This window comes from Notothenia coriiceps, unplaced genomic scaffold, assembly GCF_000735185.1.
Source record: "Notothenia coriiceps isolate Sejong01 unplaced genomic scaffold, NC01 NC01_scaffold00036514, whole genome shotgun sequence".
Classification (NCBI taxonomy): domain Eukaryota; kingdom Metazoa; phylum Chordata; class Actinopteri; order Perciformes; family Nototheniidae; genus Notothenia; species Notothenia coriiceps.
The window spans coordinates 155,869-179,272 of NW_011369215.1; the positions used below are offsets into that span (position 1 = coordinate 155,869).

The following is a 23,404-nucleotide window of genomic DNA, read 5'->3' on the forward strand; positions in this document are numbered from 1 at the left end:
CCTTTACTCAAGTAGAAGTACAGATACTCGTGTTTAAAAATACTCTGGTAAAAGTAGAAGTACTGACTAAACTTCTTTACTCAAGTCAAAGTAAAGAGGGCTTTGAAATGTACTTCAGTAAAAAGAACCCATAACTAGCAGCTGTTTTAAAGAGTACCTGACCTCCCTTTATATTAATAGAACAATAATGTCATTGTTAGCTAATGAATGTTTCCATGCTGAACAACGGCAACATGACAACGTTTTCATTGGTCCCTCTTCTTTAGAGAAGACCAGGAAATGATGGATACACGGATCGTGTTCAAATCAATAGGCACGCAATGACTCTAAATAATAATGATCACGCCACCAAACACACATTCAAACTAAAGGAACCAGCCTGTTTGGAAAATGTGAGAAGTAGAAAGTACAGGTATTTGGGTTCAAAATGTAAGAAGTAGAAAGTACAGGTATTTGGGTTCAAAATGTAAGAAGTAGAAAGTACAGGTATTTGTGTTCAAAATGTAAGAAGTAGAAAGCACAGGTATTTGTGTTCAACATGTAAGAAGTAGAAAGTACAGGTATTTGGGTTCAACATGTAAGAAGTAGAAATAAAAAGTTGTCAGAAAAATAAGTAGTGGAGTAAAGTACTGATACCAGAGAAATGTACTTAGTACAGTAACAAAGTATTTGTACTCCACTACTTCCCAACTCTGCTCACTATATTACTAAACTGAAAAGTGTCTTGTACGAGTTCAAGAAAACCAATTGAACAAAGGAAGATTGTATTTCTGACCCAAAAACACTAGAAATTATGTTTTCTGAGGAACCAGTCCTGAGCTGGAGGTGAGGCCAGACAGTTTGTTCTCTGATCTAGTGTGTGTGGATCTAAAAGTTCCCTGGTTATACTTGGCTTGTTCATTTACCCATTATTATCTCCAAAGGCTCTGGGCTATGCTCAAAAAGCCCCAAATCCCTTGTAATAAGTAACCCGGTACATGTAAACACGAGAAATCATATTGAGTTATGTTCAGACAATACATCCAGACTTCCAGGGCATATAAATTGAATCCATATTTTAATGTTCAGGGAAAACATGAAGCATACTTCTCAGGCTGCACCACTTGCCAAAATGGGGCTTTTAAACGTCAGAATGCTTTTTTTTTCTTTTAAATGGAAAACAAGCAAATTACATTACATTACATTGCATTTAGCTGACGCTTTTATCCAAAGCGACTTACAATAAGTGCATAACTTCTCTAAAGCCTAAAACAACAAATATCTCAACTCTGGGGGATTTAAAAACGTTCACATTTGCTGCATTTCCCAAGTTAGTCATGGTCCAGTCATGTTGACGGTCATATTTGTTGCCTTTTTTTTTTACTTTTAGCATTCCCAATGTCAAGATAAATGTGGAAAAACTCTCGAATAATAGATCAGATTTCCCCACTGCACCCGTCTAAAGACCCTTTTATTTTCTTTAGTCTCTTAATAGTCATCAATGAAGACATTTCTATTGTTTGTTTAAAAAAATGTGTATCTGTCCTCTGTGTGATTATTGTAAACAAAAGGTTATTATATATTTCTTTCTGCATTAAAAAGATAAAGAAGTGTGCAAAGCGACACTTAAGGGTTGTTCAGAGTAGTTGTTTTCTAATTGTACAGGCAGAATGTATGTACACACTGCTGCCACTTTATTAGGTACAATTAACTTAACTTAAAAATATGCAGGAGCCAAGCAATGAATCCTCCTATCAGAGTTTATATTGTTCATTGCATGATATATCGTGTCGTGACGATAATCGCGATATGCGCGATAGTCACATCCCAGGACGTTTTTTTATTTTTTTTTAGGACGTGCGATATTAAGTAGGCAAATTAACTCAAACACGTCATGTTATAATTATTTTGCTGCTTGCTACAAAAGGAAAACTTGCGCGGCTCTCATGTCAGGGGTACTTGAGTGAGTGACATGCAGGCTCTGCATGCACAGCAAACCACCAATCACAATCAAATCTCCAAAGCCAACGGACCCGGTGATTAAAGGTAAAAACACTGAATAAAGTAGTTTCATGTGTTTCTCCAAGGGCATTTCGGTGCTGCTAACCGAGCTAGCTCAGCTTGTTGCTCTGATAACTTAAGATCCAGACGTCCGTGACTAAAATCCTTCATCCGGTTAGATATAGTTCGAAAAATACCAATTGTATAGCATTAAAGTTCAAGAAAGGATGGTTTGCAGACAAAAAAAAAAAAGGTATTTTCTTCAATTCCTGTATTTTTTCATATCGCAATATATATATATATATATATATATATATATATATATATAGCAGGGGAACAAAATATCGCAATGTCAGTTTTTTCCAATATCGTGCAGCCCTACTTGTGATGGTGCTGAACTGTATTGCCTTTGTCTTAAAAGTCTTACTAATGTTAAGCCTACCCTTGTTGATACAGTATAACTGGGTTCATTGCAGATTAAACTGCATTATGTTCAACTAGGCGTGCATTATGCAGTTTCATTTAGAGTAGAACTAATATCATAAAGTTATAGCAACTAATAAGAAAAGTGGATCACAGGTTTGCTTCAATCAGGTTATGGAGGAAAGGTTTTCCCTGGTGTCTGCTAAACCTTCCATCTCAAGAACAAAAGCATAAAACACAGACATTAAAAATGTATGAGCCGTCACACACAATAGCAGAGAGGGAACCAACAGAGAAGAGGAACATGTACTGTAGAAAGACAACAGAATTAACAACAAAAAGAGATGGCTTGAGTTTACACATCATTAGCATCAGCTGATGGCATGGCATAATGGCTCTCATTGTAATATAAGTGCAATAAACAGGACTAATTTCTACTTTATATGACCATACTATAACTTTATGAAGCTATTTCACTTGTTATTGAGTATTGATGCCTTTAAAGAATCCCCCTTCTTTTTTTTAAACCACAATTAAAATGCATCTGATTTCATTGACTGAGCCCAAGGATTCTGCACACGACAGAGAAAACAACAGAATACTGACTTGTTAAAAAACGAGTCCTCTCATAATGGATACTGAACATGATAATGAACAACTCATCCATCATGTGTTGTGGTGTTGCTTTTGCAATCAACAGGTTCAATCCTACACTGACCAGCGACATATATCAGTTCCAACACTGGAGCAGTCTCTTCCTTAGAGAAGCATGAAACCACCCGACAGACCCCAAGTGTAATTTCCAGTTCTAGCTGATTTATGACACTGCATTTAATCTGAAAAACGAAGCAAAAAGACAAAGGAAAAAAGATTGTGTCGAGCCCAACAGCTGGTTTTTTGGCAATGATGACTCCATTATGAGATGGGAATGTAAACTTTCTGGCTTTATTGCAGAACTGATTATATGTAAAAGGGACTGGATGGACATATTGTTTGTTTATTTATAATGAAAACAACTGTTGGGATATAAAACTAGATGCCTTACAGCCAACAAATGTTTTTGAATATGCCTTTTGCTCGGGTCATAAGATTTGTTACACTGTAGCTAATGTGCATATGGTAGGGCTGAACGATTAATCGATTTTAAATCGCGATTTGAAATGAGGCGATTATCAATTATTTCTATTTGTGTGTCAGTCATCCACACCAATCAGAAGTGCAGTGCTCCACATGTACCAGCCATTGTCAACCAATCAGAAGTGGCCCATGATAGAAGGTGATAGACAGATTGATCCAATCACCTGCCAAGTATTTTTTAAATACTTTTCCAAATGGCTTCCAATGGAGCTTTCCTAGATGGTTTGGTGAAACAAACCATCTGAGTCAGGTTAGTAATGCTCCATCACATGTTTCTATTACAGGGTGAATCTTAAACTGAAGCTTGACTTTAGAGCATTACTAACCTGACTCAGATGGTTTGTTTCACCAAACCATCTAGGANTTTTGTTCTGATAGCTGAACTTGCTGCTCCACACAGAGATAAGAGCAAAGAGGAGATAGTCTGTGTGAATTACTTTAAATTGTGGGTAAGGGTAGATAGCCCCCATTGTTCTGTGACCTGTCAATCATCAAACCGGGGGTCATATTTCATTATTTGTTCATTTTTATCTGAAGTTGTACCCATGGATATATAAAGAATAGTTCTAATGCAAAGTTATTCTCCGTGGGGACTTCCGGCAACAATCTTGATTCTGATTGGCCAGAAGACTCGAAAAAACATCAGCAAAGATGTTTAATGAGAAGATGATCACTACGTGACAGAAGTTTTCAAAGCCATTTATGGTCTCCGGTACTTCCAGTCCAACGCCTACTGCATGCACAGCGTTAGAAAATCGGGCCTTCAAAATAAAAGTTTGACTTTTTTTTTTTCTTCACTCACACATCCAGTTGAGAACCACTGCTCTAAAGGACTCAAGGGTTGTCAAAACTGTCCCTATCGAGGTCAGTGAATTGCGTAGTATAAATCTAAAGTAGAAGAATTGGAAGACAGTTTTCTGAGTTTGGGAAGGTGTATTGAAAAAGAAACTACAAAAGTAGTAAAGTCTACAGCCACGGTAGCAGCTCTGTGAGACTATTTACTTTGAGACATTTCACTTTAAACCGTAAATGTCAACCGAGAGGAAAAGTCAGCAGGTCACCTCAGTCACTAGAGGAGTTCTTCCTCAAGGCATTGTGGATATCTCTACCACATTTCAATGCAATCCATCAAAAAGGTTGAGCAGATATTTCAGTGGATCAAGACAACGTGCAGCGTTTCATTGTAAGAGTCGTGCTAAATGGACTCACAATGGATCCCACAAGTATTGAGGATAACGGTACAAAGTACGATGTTTCTATTCTTTTGGTTAAACGGTTCTTGTTTCCTTTAAATAGCTTTGTTTAGCTTTAATTAAACTCTTCAAACAACTAATTTGCCGAATCTGAGTTCAATAAAGGTCCTTCAAATGCGCCATCTGTTGCTGACATTATCCTCACACATTCTTAATTAATCGATAAATACTTAGAATTCACCTCCTTTTATTGATCACTGCGGGGTCACTTTAAAACAGGAGGTGGTCATGACGTCAGCGTCTGCTTTTCCTGCTGACTTTCTGCCATTACAGCGACTTGTGAGGAGTGTGACATAAGACATGATGATCAGCAGTTGTGACATAATAGTCTCCATTGTGCTGGTAGAAAACAACAATGTGAGTACTGGCTGAGTCACATTTTACAACGGTGAGTCTAAACAATCAATACCTGTTCTCCTCGGTTTGTGAGAAGCGGTTGAGTTCGGACTCGGCATGTCGGTCCCAGTTTAGAGGCTTTTGTAACTTAAAAACATGTTTCTGTCTTTCATACTTAAATTTACATCACACTTCTGTTGTAGGGACAATTCACTTTGAACAAAATGGTCTACCTCATGGTGGTGCTAGAGATATGTCAAGGGATCACCATTTAATTTATGAAATCCTCTTCTTGCATTAATATACAATGGTTGTTAAGATGTTACAGCACATGTGTCAAACTCAAGGCCTGGGGGCCAAATCAGGTCCTTGGTGGATTTAATTTCGGCCTGCAGGATAATTTCTAATTACTATTAGATCTGGCCCGCCGGTATATTGCAGGCACACCTTCACTCCATCCTGAGGGTCTCCTCAGCTCAGAGCCTGAGCCCAAACATTGATGAACTTGCACCCGAGATGAGATGCCAAGTATCTGAACTAGCATCACAGAGCAGCACACTGAGTTTACATGGATGTTTCCTTCTGCACTTTGTTTCTTGAGTCAACAGGGCATGTTTGTTTTTTCTTTGAGGGAAATAGTTTTGTTGAAGCTATTGTTGGCCTGTAGAAAATGTAATCATAAGAAATGACTCTGGAAAAGCTGCAGATAGAGCCATAAGAAATGAATGCAACTGATTATTTAATGTTTAATGTTGTTTTTACAGGCAATCATTTAAGCTTTGTTAGTTCCAGGTTTAATATGTGCAATAAATTCATTTCAATAAGTTTAAATGTTGGCCCACTGTGTATTTGAGTTTGACACCCCAGTCTTTTTTTGCACATTTAAAAAAACACAGGACTGGACCCAAGGTACCTTTAGGTTAGCATGTCCCTCAATACAAGTATGAATAATTAAAGATGTACAATAGGCCCTAAAGTCAATAAAACATAATGTATTGCAATACAATCAAAGACTCAAAAAGTCAACAACAGATTATATAACCGTCATGAGAGGGGATTACATATTACAGTAATCAAGTCAAGAGGTGACACAGTAATAGATAAGAGGACATTATGAATCAAAATGGCTTGTATTTGGCTGAGATGATTTAAAACTTCTAAAAGCTGCCGTTCACAACACAACTGACCTATTTGTAAAAGTGTTGGAAAAGACATTGAAATGTTTCACTTTGTTATGCACATTTGACTGGTGACAGAGCAGAACACACATAATTACCTTGCTTTTGTTTCTTTTATTTAGAGAAAGGGCCACTCCAATTCAATATCTAGTTTTGTGTAGACAGTAACAAGTTATTTCCGAGAGCAACCTCTGTCGTGTCCATCTAAAAGGTCAAATTGTCCATCGTCGGCATAACAGCGATACAGAATGTTTGTTCCTATTCAAAGAGACGAGTTATATGTATAATGAAAGTCTTAAAGGGCCTCAAGTGGTGGACCGACCAACATTGTCAGTTTTAGAATGGATACTCATCTCAGAAGACATTACATCTTTTGCACTGGGTTACGTTTTGAAGCATTTTGATTTCAGATCATTTAAATGCTGCCGTCTGTTTCTTGACCGGGGGAAAAAAGAAATGTGAACGTCCTGCGCTGGTTGCCTGTTCATAAAATAACTGACTTTGATATATCAGCTTCTATCTGTCGTGCTACACGTAGATACCTCACTACGTTGTTGTGTGTGCATGCTTTCTGTATTATTGTAACTTGTTTTCAAGGGTATAACACCTTTTTATACAAACCTCAATGATCTTTATGTGTTCAATAAACCATCAGCACGTTCTGGTTACTGTATCCTGACTACTTCCTATTTGGTGTGGATTGATGTGAGGCTTCATGACGCTTGACCCACCTACTCTGTGCCATAGTAGTTTTTATTACAACCATGTACGTGTAACATTGTAGGGTTTGTGTGTTTTTAAAGGTTTAAACTTCCTAAATAAATTTTACAAAGAGTTATCCCTGCTTGTTCTCAAGTCTGTAAGGAGTAGCTTCGTCCCTATGTTCGGATTTGAACTAGTGACCTTCTGCTTACAAGCTATCAGTCTCTGAGGAGAAAGACTGTGTTCTGCAGAGTGTTTGTCCCTGGGTGAACCATGTTAAAGGAGAGGGCATTCTTCCGGTGTTTTTAAAAAGGCTTGTAATGGAAACTGTGTGACTGACACATTGTTTTTCACCTTCAGCCTAGCCACAACTTTGCTGGTGGTTATGTAAAACTGTGTAGCTGAATCAAAAACACTTCCTTAAATGTTGGTACTTCATTAAAGTCCTAAAGACACATGCCTTTTTCCTGTTTTAATCCTCAACATGAAAAAGGCAACTTTAGATTATTGCTTAGAATTGCCAAACATTTGGATCTGTTTGTTTCAGTTCATTACCATTTAAATCAATCTGCAGTTTGGAACGCTGTTGCATATATGCAAATGATGTAACAACTTTGATCACTTACTGTATACAGTAAGTGATCAAAGTTGTTACATCCTTTGCTGATGCAGCTACTGTACAAGGTTGATTGTGGTTTCAGAGGGAGGGAAGACACAATATTTGTCTCGGTTGTTCGTGAAACTCTGTAAAGGGAAATGCCCACCGAGAAGCTTTGACACTGTTCCTGCAGATAGGCTGGAGTTAAGAAGCCTTCACATATGTGGTAAAGCGGCTCTTCGCTGACATTGCCCTTTTGTTTGCGGTGCCTCCCGACTGGGCGATAGCGATCAAAATTATCGCCTAGCACTGCGCCCAAGTTTCAAATGATTTCAAGTGGTATCATGTTCACCGCAGACCTTTGACTGGTAGTTTTCATCGCCCTGCGCCCAACCTTCTGGTGTGCTAAGAGCAAATAGAGTATCATGTGAATGCAGCTTGATGCTCTTTTGAAACATCCCTATCTACAATATCGTGTTGTACCGTAATTTTTGGACTATAAACCGCGCCTTTTTTCCCATTTTTCGACCCTGCGGTTTATATAATGGTGCGGCTAATCTATGGATTTTTACAGCTAACGGCCACTAGGGGACCTCCTAAATCTATGGATTTTACAGGTTACAGTCCACCACCTTTAACTCTATGGGCTCTATGGCCGGTTCGTGCCCCCCACCTTTAAGCGGCGGGCTCCAGCAGGAAAAGCTGGAGGGCGGAAAAGAGTGAGACAGGTAGCACGCAAAAGTAAAAGTGGAACCGAAAGTGGTACGAGAGCCAGAACGAGAGCAAGACAGACAGACATTACGAGAGCGAGACAGTTTGTCCCCGTACCACTGGTTGAAAACCACTGCCGGTACGTGCGCTGGGAGCGCACCGTTTAAGTTTGAAAGTTGAAAAGTTTGTGTGTCTGAAACGCTATGTGATACAGTACAGTTTACACACAGTACATGTTCTGTAGCTACTATTGCACTAAATGGTAACACTTGAATACGTTATGCAAATATGCAACTTGTTTGTTGAAATGTTAATAAATGGGAGCTTCCTCAAACAGCCATCTCTTTCCCGACAATCCCCTCTGTGCACGAACCCTTACATATGGTAATTAAACATTAAAACACCTGCGGCTTATAGTCCAGTGCGGCTTATATATGTACACATCATTCAATTTAGCTGCTGCGGCTTATATTCAGGTGCGCCTTATAGTCCGAAAATTACGGTAGTTTATTTGTTCTTACAAAATGTTGTTTTGTTTGCTTCTGAAAGAAACTGTGTTTCACTCTCGAAAAATGTGTTTTTTGTTTCGTGTCTGACTGAAAAGTGTGAGGTAAATTCCAACAGACAGATAAAGAGGAATTGTCTTTACAGCCAGTGTGATGTATGTGTTCTGTGTTAGGCTGTGAGCTTTTTACTATCAGCAGTTTGGAATATGTTTACACACACAAACATCGACAGACAGACACGCAGACAGACGATTCCCACCATTCACATTCTGTTCTGAATTGTATGGCAGCGATGACTGTTGTATAACCAGTGGACCCTGTGAAAGTGATGCGAGCTGTGTGTGTGTCTTTGTTGCAGCATTATCTCTCTCCGTGAACTCATTTCCATCTCTGTGTCGGTTGTGTGTCTTGTTCTGTACCAGTGAGACCCTTGCAATATATCACCACGTTCAATTTTTAAGCACTTCTCTCTGGTTCACTGGGAATTGGGGAATGGCTGTCCCCGACTCGCAGCACGTTAATGCTTAATGTCAAAGTCTGAGCAGATTGGTTTGGACCTTGTTGCCCTTTTCACATTCAGCCCAATGTGATTGAGGGATTGTAAATGTTTCAAAGCATCTCTCTGCAGCTTTCTGAGCCGAGTTGAGTGCTGCTGTTGGTGCTGATTTAGTGGAAAGAAGCACACAGACGCATATACAGTATGTCTCTAAAGCAGGGGTGTCAAACTCAATTTCATCGCGGGCCACATTAGAATTATGGTTGCGCTCAAAGGGCCGGTTGTAACTTTAAGACAATATAAATATATAAAATAATGTATTGTATTACATTACTGCCTCTGCATTGGATTATTATCGGATAGGGTAATAACTTCATAATTAACTACATCTGAATGCAGGAGTCGAGGGCAAATAATTGCAAGTCTCTTCAGTGCCCCCGGGCCTTGAGTTTGACACCCCTGCTCTAAAGGGACTTTAGCGTAGAGGGGGAAATATTCAAACTCAGTGGTGTGAGAGGTTGTGTTGTCTCAGTAAATCCATGGTTTGGTCCACTGGCCTTTTATGTTTTTCTGCCTACCCTCAGTGCATTTGCCTATTATACAAATCATGTGGAACATTATTAAAGACTCCATGACATGGAGTGATGTCACGGTCCTGCTGACGTCGCCATGTTGGCACCAACAACCGTCGCTCAGTGACAGAAAGTCTACTGCTGTTTGAGGGAATGCTGGTTTTTTCTTTAGTGGCTACAGGCAAGCAAAAACAACATTAAACGTTAATAATGGTAATAAAAGGACTGCCTTGTTTGTAGAGGATCTTTGTGCTTGGTAAGAATGTCAAGGATTGCTCATATGACAACAGATTAGATCATGTAAAAATGACCGGCAATCGACTCACTAGATGGAAGACTTTTTAAGCCTAGTCAAACTTATCAATCATATCAACAACTTAAACTTTATAGTTTTCTAACAGGAACTGAAATATTTAGATCAAACTGTTAAAACAAAGGTTGTTAGAGTGAATCTGTTTTATACAAATGTGTTGACCAGCGACCTTACGGGCAGTTCTGTGTAGAGTCTGATGCCTGAAGTGCACCATGAGAGCATTACATTAGGTGTATCAAATGAGGCATGTCATTTATTGTTTTCAATTCGTTTGGGCCCTAAAAGCCCTGACACACCTACCCGATTTTGGGAGCCAGAGACCATCAGAGGCAGTTGGGCATTCGCGGCGCCCTACTCAGGTTGGTGTGTCCCGCACCGTCGTTGCTTTACGGCACATTTTCACACCTCCCGCGGCCGATTCAACATGTTGAAATCACTCTGATTGGCTGTTGCCTCTTTTGAATGACGAATACACACTACCGCTGCCTGCTGGTAAGGACAGTTATTGCCACTCGTCGACTGAAGTCTTTGCGGTGTGTTCGTAGGCGGGCGGCGTAGGCGGGCGGCGTAGGCAACGTAAAAGTCGGGACGCCTTCGGTGCGCGTTCTTAGGTCTCAGGTTGGTGTGTAGCGGCCTTAAGTCAAGCCCCCAGGAACAGTGCCGGGCTCTGAAGCCATTTCTATAGTGCCCAAACTGTGGACTTACGACCTCCGTGTCAGTCATGTGATGCCCTGGGGCCCATAAAGACACTTTTTGTGAACGAGCAGATACAATTTTTTTTAGATTGTTAACTTTTCAGTACGACAGTTAAAAAAGCACTATGTCCTATAAGTTGTATAATATGCTAAAAGACATTTGGCTGAGTTGAGACCGCCCGGTATGCAGGGTTATTGGAACCATGCGCTATCAACTCCTTAAAATGCAAAAGAGAGTAGGGTATTTTTATACTTATACATTGAGCCATTATAGCTTTATGAACCACTGAACCTCTTCAATAGGAAAGAGCAGGACCCCACTTCCAATGCTGTATGCAGTTCTCTTATTAAATCCATGCTTTAAGTGTCTGTGGAATATATGTTTGCTTTCTTGATTAAATTATTGTATAAATGTAACAATCTTTAATAGTTGACGTTAGCTTAGTGCACCCAACTGGATGTCAACATGGTGTGAAGGCAGATACCCTCTGTGCCAGAAGTTGACACAGGACATGGTATGAAATCAAAATGTAACCATTGCAGGATGGAAAATGATGGATATTGGGAGAATTTGTCTTTTTATGACTCCCAGATAAAGCCTTCTATTGTCTTAAAGAAAAGAAAGCTCATAGGGAAAGGAATAGTTTCTGGTGTAGCAGAATATTGTCTCCTGCTGTCAGTGTGTCCTTGCAGCAGGTGATAGATCTTGTTTTGTCATGGTAACTGTCAGTGTTGTGGAAAGGTGGCATTTAAAGGCCTTAAAGGTCACCCACATGAGCTGCATGATGCCTCACTGCTCGGACACATGTAGACTCCAAACCAGCTTAAAAGGGACAGCAGAGATATACAAATAAAAAAATCAATTTATGCTTTTCAGCCATATCTGCCAATTAACACATGCTTTTAACATCTCTTTCACCATCCAATAAGTGCATGCAGAGAGAGATTTTATATATTTGAAACATATTTTTCATGTTTTTCTTAAATATAAAGCCACACAGATGTTTGTTAGTTTTACTATTAGGACACACAGACACACTTTTCGAGTTGTATTACTGGTACAGAAGGAATAGTTTTTCTCAAGTAGCTGGGAGCTTTAATGATTTAAGCTTTAATGATGCAATTAAGGAGTAAATGGCCCAGTAAAAATAAGAAGAACATTGGAGAGCTATTGTGATTAACTAGCACGACCAGCATGCCTGACTGGTTAGCGAGTTAGCAGTTAGCTCGGCAGCTACATTAGATAGGCCTAACTAACAAGCTCAGCCAGTGGGCCGCAAAGTTTTTCCTAATCTAGGTTTACCCTTTTGACACGAAAATAGTCACTTAGCAGCCATATTGGTTTATTTGTAAGTAAATCAATGTGAAGCAAAACTAAAAGGCATTATTGTATTTTTTTTTTCTTGGTTGGGACCAAATGAACCAAACCATGTGGTACAGCAACTCATTTAAATATCGGTTTAAAGCTAGTAAATCTCAGTTTAACTGAAGTGTCTCCTTGTGTTAAGGGAGGAGAGGAGGAGTATGGAAGAGGAAATATCCTCCGCCTGTATCCCTTCACCCTCTCTGCTCTGTGGTGTCTCCTCCTGTTATTGTCAATTTGGGTGATGGACGTTTCTAATGAAGCTGTCATGGCTGATGGCCAGCTAGAGACTCACCAATGCTACGATGTTGCTCAGAGCCGAGGGGAGCAGATACAACTAATTGTAGCTGGGCAGATCTATTCTAGGAGTAGTAATATTCTCATTGGTTGTGGAAAAAATCTCAATGGATTCATCCAAATAACTAGATTTACATACAAGAAATGTGCATTAAAAACAGTCAACAATTCATTATTTAGTTAATTTGATACAAGCAAAAATAATATACAGTAATTGTATTGCAACAGTGGATTAGTAATGGAACTCAATCTTCACATAACCTTTAAGGCTAACCATACATTCTTTAAAGTGGACCTATCATGCTATATTTGAAAAATACATTGTAGGGCCATACCTATACAAAACATATCTGTGAAGTTTTTTTTTCAAAATACCAAACAGGTCAGCCATTGTAGCCATGCCTCATACTGCTCAAACCCCCCTTTTGAAGCCCTGTTAGAGAAACGCGGATCTTGGGTTCTTAGCTTGAACAAAACAAGAGGAGGCGGAGCTAATGCCTGATCAGAATTCTACCGGAGATAAAGTTAAATTCTGCTGTGATAAAACACCATCCTGTTCTAAACCACATCAAGGATTATCTCTGAAACAGTATGGAGCTCAAATGCTTTTTCTCTTGCAGGTTTATCACAAGGTGAGTTATTTTTTTATTTCCTGCTTTTTAAACACATGTGCTCTCCAGTACAGGTTAGCTCTGAGTGTTAGCGAGGCTTGCTAATGTAAACAAAGACGAGATTACGTCCAAAACACGTCAGGCATCGTTTCTGATAGCATGGAAATCTGTATCTGCTCGTTGGACACCCGTTTTTAAAAGATTTGGGTACCGAGGAAAAGAGAGAGGGTTTTATTTTCTGATGCTGCGTGAGTTCCCCGACGCACCGGGGACACATATTTATGTATAAAAGACATCACAAAGTGCATTTTGCATGATAGGTCCCCTTTAAACTATTTACTCAAACTGTAATACAACAGTCATATCATCCAGGAGATGCAACATTTCTCTCATTTGAATTATACTCTATTTGAAAACCTGCAGTTCTGGCCATCAATTTATGACTAATATTTGTTTTAGTTTTTTACAATCCTTATTGAGGTTTATAATATATTATCTTACATGTAGTAGACGAGCCCTGGCGAGTCCTTCAAAATAGCAATCCAACTGCATTCTCATTCATCTTTTCGTGGAAGAAGTTCTTTCTCTAAGATTACACTCGCAGTTTTACATGCGTGGTTATAATTAAGATTAAAACAATCCAACAAATGAAAATGTACTTGGTGATGGTTAAGTATTAGGTCATGGCTTTGCTCAAAACAAATACGTTCACTACTTTGATGAATTGCAGACATGTATTTTAAAAGTCAACATTGATGCTGATTCAACACGAGGCATGTACATTGGTCCTGTATTTGTTTTAATCAAAGCATCCATACTGACCGTTTCCTATATGGACTTCCATTGCATTTGATCGGAAACCTATATGTGATGTGTAAGACCGTACCTGTCTTTTATCCTTATTTTACCATCTTCTTCCTGTTTTACTACTACTGCTGCACACACACAAACACGCACCCTTATCAGGTAGTAAGTGCAGAGAAGCCTCAGGTCGTGCTGGTAGAGGAAGTGTGCGGGTGTGTGCGGTTGTGTGTGTGTGTGTCCAGAGCTAGCTAACTGTAGCTCTGCCCCACCCTCTCATGAGAGAGAGAGAGAGATATTTTTCACATCAAAACAATGAATTTTACTTCCTTAATTATGTTTAGGTCTTTAGGGTATTGTGTGTTGCACTGTTGGAGGAGCTTTGGATTTAGGATGTTCTTTGCCAACTACACTGCAGCATGGGTGCATAGGACAATAAAGCCTTTGAATGTTTGAATCAAGAACAAGCATATCTTAGTCTGGGTTAGCGTAAACAGTTATTGTGAAAGGTAAGAAAGTAAGGGGTGAATGTGGTATGTTTTATTGAGTCTATTTACTATGTAGTGTACGTTTCGAATTTGTCCGCTGTAATTAGTTGATGGCTTCATTTGTGTTGGGAAATCCGAGAACAATCGTCTTCACTTGGAGACAAAATATATTACTTTTTCACATTTACATTTTGTGTAAAGACCCCAGTTCAAATAAATACAATAGCTCTCAAATAATGAATGAATAAATAAATAGCCAGCCCCTGTTTGTAAAGGCCTTCATGCAGGTTTTCAGTTTGTTTGACGGTCTGTGATGAGCTGGTCTGTTCGGGAGTTTTTAAGTTGTATTTAGATGGTTATTCAGTGAATTATTGGTCCACTGTGGTCAGTCTTTCATTCAGTTGTTCAGGCAGGAATTCATTCGGTTAACCAGCGAGACAGTCAGCAACGCAGAGCCATTAAACTAGTGATCCATTTATCCCTCCAGCCAGGCAAGCAGCGAGTCAGCTGCTGAGTGAGGGGAGTGGCTCTCTGCCTCTCTGCCTCCAGCTGAAGGAGAGTCAGTCATCCGGAGAGTCAGTCATTCAGTCATCCAGCTTCCAGCTTCCCGGTCAGTCGGTCGGGTGTAGATGCAGGGCTGCTGGTCAGCTGCTCCGGATAGCTCGTGTCTCCCTCAGGATACACTCTGTTGAATCAGCTGAGGAGCCACTGAGAGGTAAGGAGCTCCGACGCTCAGAAGGATGTTTGTTCGGACAATTTTGGCGAGTACAATTCAAAGCTGACTTTTGTAGGCATGTGACACGCTGCAAGGTGACTCAGAAGAAGGTTTTGTGTGCAGATGTAGATACAAAACAAATGTGTTTAGCTGGGAAAAGGCTGCTGTAGCTGTAGAATGTGATCACACCCTTTTTTCTACAAGTTGGAAACTGTTGCTGCGTTGTTGCGCTCAGCTGCATCATCCTGCCTGCTTGTTCTCTGGAAGCTTGTAAGCTGCTCATTAATTTTCTCTGTCATTATATGTGTGATAAATTAAACAGGAGGATGTGGTTTCTACTTAAACTTGTTTAACTAAGGGATGATAACTCAGTGTTATCAGAAAACCAGTTTGACTTGTAGTTGTCTGTTGTTTATGTATATTGTTTTTGGAAACTTGTCTTTGTGTCTTTTTAATATGAGAAGAGGGTTTATCAATATTCATTAAATCATTCATCATTTATTGCAAGAGATACAGAATAGACAGTTTGTAAGCCTTTGAAAAGGCTGTGTATCTGTGTGACTATTATTATTTTGTTGTTTTGTTTCCCATTGTAAAGCGTCCTTGGGTCTCTTGAAAGGCGCTATAACATTTTTTATTATTTAAATTATTATTAAAAGGGTTAAAGACATTTTTTAGCCTTTACAAACTGGGTCAACCTTTTACACAGCACACTTTATTATATTGTTGATAGAATTAGTCTTTTATGAAAATACGTTATGTTGAATTGTAAGACCAATTATTTTTTAAATGGAAGCTCTACTGAGACTTAGACAAAGGAAAAATTAGGACTGATTGATTCAAAGATTATGGGAGCCATACAAACACGTATTGACTTCATAGAGATGAAGCAAAAGACAATTTTCCACATCATGGACTTTAAAATGTCCTGCTCACACTCACACTGTAGCAACTTCTGCAGACGGATAAAAGGCCAAGTAATCCTAACTCCACTGTGACGATCATACAATTACGCACTGAAATCAGCTGCTTTTTAATGCTGTTTCTGAAACCAAAAGACTGAGCAGTTACTGTACAGGAATATTTATCACAAGACATGACAGTAACTAGGGTTGCAAAATTCCGGGAATTTTCAAAGATGGAAACTTTCCACGGGAATAAACGGGAATTTATCGAAATTGAAGGTTGCCTCTTCATAGGGAACTTTTATATATAGTTGGGGAACATATATTTGAGCATAATCTTGACTAAAACAAACGGATGCCATTCAAGTACACTTGAATATCCATGCCATAGCACACTGCTTACTGCATGGCTATTGAGACCACACCCCCTACAGGCATCACATGCACAGATGAGTAATATTTAACTCAACATTCCTGTTTTCGTTCTTCAATGAAACAAATAATTGTTCATTAAAATAATTAGAACTTGTTCTGTTCTACTTTGAAAAAAAAAAAATTGAAATAAAAAAACATCTGTTGAAATTTCGAATATTTCCAAAATTCCCCAGCTTAACTTCCCATGGAAACTTTCCGGAAATGTACCTGAAATTTTCCGCTCCTTTGCAACCCTAACAGTAACCCACTTTCAGATCTAAATTCTAAGTACATGAAAATACGTCATTTGAGCTCTTACTGTATTACACTTGGCTTCTTTGAGTCTTTGAGGGAGGCTTTTTAGCATAAACCTGTTGGTTTTAAAAAATGTTTTAAGTTATCAAAGTGGATGGGCCAGGAGTCAATCGATTATTAACGTCTCTCGAAAACCCTTCACGAATTAACTGTAATGTTTCTTTAGAGACCAAGCTAGCTACCCTGTTAAAAGAGAGCAATTGTTGGGGAGCAATTGTTTTTGACTGACTAGCAATGGCACATTCAGGGATGGCTAGCATGTTAGCGGTCATCATTTCATTAAGTAGCCCAGTTACTAGATACTTTGCTTCTGGTGTGGCAATGAAAATTAAAATGCAGTGGTTTTCAACTTGACAGTAGCCATAAATATTGTTTTCTTTCTGTTTTTTTTTTTTGGTCAGCAAATCTCACGACCCCTCCAAAACCTACTAATCTTTTCTACCTAACAGTATTGCTGTTTGGCCAAAGCTTAGTGGCGTATCTATGCTTTGACCATCCATTGTTAAGGCAGACCGCTGCACTGGTAATGGTAATGTTTAATTAAAATGTACACGGACATTATTCTGATACAATCCCAAATAAGCTTTCTTGCTATTAATATTTAAAAGTACAATTCCAGGCTGATTTTGTTTTTGGGCTGACTATTATTTTACCAGACTCAACATTAACACAGAAGTTTGCTGTTAAACTCATGAACCAAATAATGAACAGCTGTATTTCTACTCCTGTAAGGTCCGGTTTCTTTGATTTTCTTTTTTTACGTATTTAATTATCAAACGGGGCACACTTTAATTTCAATGAACACGTTTTTTATAGTTTGTCTTTTGAACTGGTCACAAAGTCTAACACTCTGATATAGGAACCTCTGTGTAAATGAAAAATTGCCACTTTGTTTAAACAGTATTATCTTAAAACTGGTTTGACTTCAGAGGAAAACTAGAGCCATTTTAAAGCCTGTAAAATGTTCGAAAACACTAATGAAAATGTCTGTTCTACTGCTCTTCAAACAGAAGCACTTCTTCTTTCATGATTTAGTAGATTCTGAGGTAAACATTTGACTCCGGCATGCATGCGTAATGATGAAAATGTAGATGCCATTTTGAAAATAAAATGACTTGAGTGTGTTTGTTTCAAGGACAAGAAACACCCTTGGGTATTTAAAGGTCCCATGTCATGCTTTTCTGGTTATTACCCATCCCTTTGTGTGTTATGAAGGTTTTTATGCATGTAAACGGTCTGCAGAGTCAAAAACCTTCAAAGTACACCCTGTAGCGAGTAAAACTCTAACACAGGAAAGACCTGTCTATGCTGCCCCAGAATGCCTCTTTGGAGATTTCTCTTTTTCCATTTGTTTCTTCCGGGAACCGCATGACGTCATGCTAACAGGGAGTCCCATTGACTTGCATAGAGCTCCCTGAACGCTGGTAATAGACGAGTTGGGATGGTGGAGAAATGCTCTCCGGAGACCCATTCTCACAGCGTTATAAATCTTTTTCTTACTCCATATCAAGCCACACTTATTGTTTTTACTTCGGCTGTGAGTTTTTGTGTGTGCTCAGGATGAGTTTCGCGTTGTCTCGCCAACCCGGAAACCACACCAGTAAGCCAGCTCACTGAGCAGCGAGCCTCGCAATGTCCCGACCAATCAGAGCACACTGGGCTCACAGGGAGGGGGGTGGGGGGGGCAGGAGCTCCAACAAGCCGTTTAGGACAGAGAGTGAATACACATACTATACAGAGATGCTGTATGAGAAACCAATGTGAGTTTGGAAAATTGCACAATATAAATCTATTTTAGTAGACCTCAACAATGGAATTATGATCAGTAGAAACGGCCATGACATGGGACCTTAAACACTGAAACATGACACATCTTGCACTTGGCCTTACTTTATGGCACTTAAGTAGAAGAAAAACCTTCTTGATGTTATTGCTTTTAAAATGCCATACCAGGAGAACAGGTTTTTTTTGTCTCCGTATAGGCTTCCTTTCTCAATAAGGTCTTATGAAGTCAACGGTTTTTATTTTTCAACACAAATGTTGTACGTTGTATTCATCACTGTCCGCTTTAGTTTCCGTGTCAAACAACAAAGCTGAAATAATTGCTGACATATTTTTGTATCGCTTATTTGAAGTCATCTATTAAACCAACACCCTCCCTCCTCTCAGTGTCTGTTTTAAAGGCATGTGACATATTGGAAGTGTAAAACCCCCCTCTGTCTATTCATAGTGGAGGACAGTGACATGTGTGTCTGTGTGTGATGAAGACTTTTTTCAAGCCATACAAGTCTATTTACATGTGATGCATATTTTAGACAGTGTCTAGTTTTACCAACCGGTGCCTTAATACCATGATATTTTTGGAAAATATAATCAAGTATGCAACAGGTTACATAAACATTAACCTGATCACAGTAACAAGAAGCATAAGTAAAGTTATAAAAGACACAGCATGTATTCAAAAAGAAGACCAAAGAGAGACTAAATGTGATCATTTGATTGGTGGTCAGTGCACTTAATGTGGAATCCTTTTAGAGTTTTTGGGTTAGATATTCAAATCTCTACCACTGATGGAAAAACTAAGAACATACATTTTTTTAAGTGTTTTGCTGCAATATTAATTATCTAATGTTTATGTGCTTTACGCAAATGTAACATTTGTATTATTCATATTCAGTGGGTTTTATTTTCCATGTCATGTGTTATATTCTTTTTCATCACATTAAACCTATTTATATTTGATTATCTAGTGTGCGTTTAGTTTCCATCTTATTTCCCATTATTTATGACATGCTTTCTATAATCATTCTACGTCTAAATGGGTTTTCACAGATGTTGTGGTGTGTATATAATTTCCATCGCCAGCTTCACATCCGCAGCATGTCTCATTGAACAAAAATAAGTGGTAATAATTAGAATTTGAAAGAAGCAACTGAAAAGCCTATTGTAAAATGTAAGGACTACTGAGCACATTTTCAAGTATGTGGTATAATTTATGTTAATACCTCCTAGTATTCATTTAAAACGGTGCAAATGTTTTTAAAATGTTGATGTTGAGCCACTTTTGCTAAAAAGCAACATTTTATATTATAGTTTTGATAAACACAGAATAAAGAGGACATATTGTGGTCAGTTTAAGGTTCATATTTGTATTTCATGTCTCCACTGTGACATGTTTCCATGCTTTCTTATTCTGCCTGTGCTGCAGCACCTCTTTTCACCCTCTGTCTGAAACCAGAGCCCAGTCTGCTCTGACATTGCGAGTCCCTGTTTTACACATTTTTTTTTTTTTATCTTTCACCCGCTCCTTCTCCCTCACACACACTCTTGCACTTCTGAACACACCAGGGCTATAAGATCTGTCGTTAGGACCAGATTAATGACTGGATGAGCCAGTAACTGTAACAGGTGTCAAAGGTTAAATTGATTTCCAATTCCTGTCAGTATATCATTTGGCTCCAATACCGAGATAAAACAAGATGGCGGACACTATATACATGTGTCTCAAATACGTGTTTAAAGGCTTGTGAAGAGGACATTAAAAAGTTATTAAAGGAAAGGAGCTTAATTTGATCAACATTACTATTTTGGGAGGCTTTAGAGATTTCATTTTGAAATCTTTGCTCAAAGGAAGCAGTATTGCTCCTGTGGAGAAATTAGATCAATGTCTCTGCCCCAGGCATTGAACCCACATGGGGGTTTATTGGATGAGACGTTTGTAATGAAACAGCATAATGAATAGCTTAGACTTATGTCACCATTTCTATGTAACATGAGGGTTGCTACTTGACACTGGCTGTTATTGCTTCTACGAAATAAGTGCTTGAGTATAGTAGTATAGGACTTAAGCACACACACATATAACACACGATTAGCCTCTTAACAGTATAACAGTATACACACTTTCAATGGTAAAGAAGTTAAAAGTGTACATCATTGTATCTTTATGACCCAGCTTGTAATGATGCTGTGTGCTTTACTGTCCTGGGGCGAATGGCAGAACCACACATTCAGGCAGCTGGCTGATCACATGACCTCCAACTCACAATGAAACAGAGTACACTTGAGAAAAAGGACAGAAGAACTGAATATAATATATGGAGAAGAGTCACATTAAGAAGGAATGTGCTTTGAAACAGAACTGATAGTTTGGTTGTTCATTGAAGAGCGGAGTAAAGTGTTCATTTATTAAAAACTGTATTCCAATAAGCCAGTTTTAGGTCCTTAGTAGTCTGCATACTCACTCCATTATTGTCACCTATTTCCCCCATGCAATCATTTCAGTTAGTTTAATTTTTTAAACATATTTGCATATACATTCAGAACCGGTTGGAGGTGGGACAAGAACTTGGTATCAGAAGCTTTTTGGTGTCCGTATGTAGTCTTCGTAGTATTGACGAATCACATTTGAGCTGATTTTGGCTGCATAATAGCACATGTAAAGGGCAAAAGAGGTGGAATGCATCGGCCAATAGGGCAATTGGAACCCATTGGCTATGCTCTGACAATGATTAAGCACTTTTTTCATAAAAATGTATCTGCATTGAAACATGAAACAATCCTGTTGTGATGTCATGGCCCAACACCATATCGTATCTCAAATTGCTGGTCTGAGTGCTGCAGTGATGACATAGTTTGTGAAGGGCTAACCTAGAAGTAAGTATCACAAGAGGTTCATGACTAAAAGCAATGAGATTTCCCCACTGGAATGTTGAATTGGAAATAAATTGTGTGGGAAACACACATTTATGATACTTACACGTTTTGTTCAGCAGCCTAATCGCCACATTAATATAGTTTTAATGTTATTGGGAGATAAATGTAATCAGCAGATGTAAAAGGTCTTACTTTTGTCTATAGAGAAATGTTATGTTTGCATCGTGTCGTCCACAGCTGAGCTAAGGCAGACTTGTTTTTGCCGTGACAATGTTAGAAGTCTAATTTAGTCACTTAACTGCCAATGTATTACTCATACAGTAGAAGCTTTGCACTTTTTTCTTAGGCTTCTATTAACTACAGACCCATCTCAGGCTTCTGACCAAAAACATGTTAATTAAAAATTAGGAATTGTTTCTGCACCGCTATGGGGTTCTGAACTTTGTACTTTAGGGTTATTGTTGGAAAGCCCATTTTGGCCGAACACCAATGATTCACTAAGCTCTGAGACTAATTTAATAGATTCTTCTATCCCTCCTCGCTTGTTTGGGTAATTTATGCAGCTGAAGATAGTTTGTTAGAGAAAGAAGACCACTACTATCTAACTAATCTCTCTAACCACAAGTTAGCTTCCTGTATTTGTGTTTTCAAAAAGACCAATAAAGCAGTTCATCCTTTCTTGTACAACTACTACATCTTGGGAATAACTTAAATACAGCTTCTGTCCCTTTTCCCCTGAAAGTGTTTATGGTATATCAGCCAAAATAGACTCAAAGGCTTGAACTCAAATCATAGAATCACCAAAGCCTCTACATCACAGCTTTCCCACACTTGCCGCACACAGCCTGGTTGTTGTGTTTTTCAACAGTTTGTCCTGTACGTGATCATAGCTGTAAGATGTAAATAGTTTAACTAAACACATCATGACTATTGAAGTCATGAGACCTGCAGGTTGCAGCTCAAGGCTCCACATTAGTTTGAATTCTGAGAGTGTTCTGCTCTGATTATCTTAAGTTTCATGTGGTCGGATTTAGTCAAATTTAAGTGCTGCAATTGAAAGGGGTTAGTTTACTTCTCTCAGGACAAGAAGAGCTTCGCATTTGGAATTTAAAAATCTTGCTGGTTCTTTTTAAAGACACTTGAAGATGTGTGACCCTTTGGCATCCTAGTTTTTTGGGGTTATCCTGCACTCCTCTGAAATCAATCAATGAAACGGAACCTATTCTTCTTTGGGTTTTCTGTTGTATAGGTAGATTTTTGGAGATGGAATAATTCTTCTGTATTGCGAAGAAACCATTACATGTCATGTTAGACGCTTTCATCCAAAGCGACTTACATACTCAATACTGTGGACAATCCCCACAGGAGCAATTTGGGGTGAAGTGTCTCAGGGACACAACGACATGCTGACTGCAGTGGGGTTTGAACCTGTGCTCCCCTTATCCCAACACCAACGCACTACCCACTGCGCCACACGCCTCCACAAAATGGTAAAAACCGTCACTTTCTTTGCGGCCGCAAAGGGCTGTGAAGGAAATGGAAATGCTTTAATGACCTGGATACGCTGTGAACTGGATCACTGACTTGTGAAAGCGACCTCAGACAGAGAACAGCAGAACATATCGGTTTGGATGGAGATGTCAGAGGTTTTTGGTATAGTACTGTAAACACCATCTGTTCAGTCACTGGTCCTTATGTGCGGTTGTTTGGAATGGAGATAAAAGCAACATGAATTAGCCATTTATTAGTCCCGTTAATAATCTGAAGCGCCATACAAGTTTTGATCAGCATGTGTCTAAAAGGATTACACATTTCAGGTGTTATACCATATCATAAGGAGGCGTATGGCGCAGTGGATAGAGCCTTGCTGTTGGGATCAGGGGGTCACAGGTTCAAACCCCACTGCAGTCAGCATGTCGTTGTGTCCCTGAAGACACTT

At 39.0% G+C, this 23,404-nt stretch overlaps 1 protein-coding gene and 1 long non-coding RNA gene across 2 annotated transcripts in view; one reads left to right on the top strand and one right to left on the bottom strand.

Annotated features, from left to right (window-relative positions):
* The window catches only part of rab27b (RAB27B, member RAS oncogene family), a 69,951-nt gene that overhangs the window by 19,879 nt on the left and 26,668 nt on the right, over positions 1-23,404 (bottom strand). The gene's annotated exons all lie outside the window — the stretch shown is intronic.
* LOC104963948 (uncharacterized) overlaps positions 15,054-23,404 on the top strand; it is a 21,489-nt gene continuing 13,138 nt past the window's right edge. Inside the window, exons 1-2 of the long non-coding RNA XR_800365.1 lie at positions 15,054-15,175; positions 21,919-21,925. This is a non-coding gene — a long non-coding RNA (uncharacterized lncRNA). The remainder of the gene's footprint in view (positions 15,176-21,918; positions 21,926-23,404) is intronic.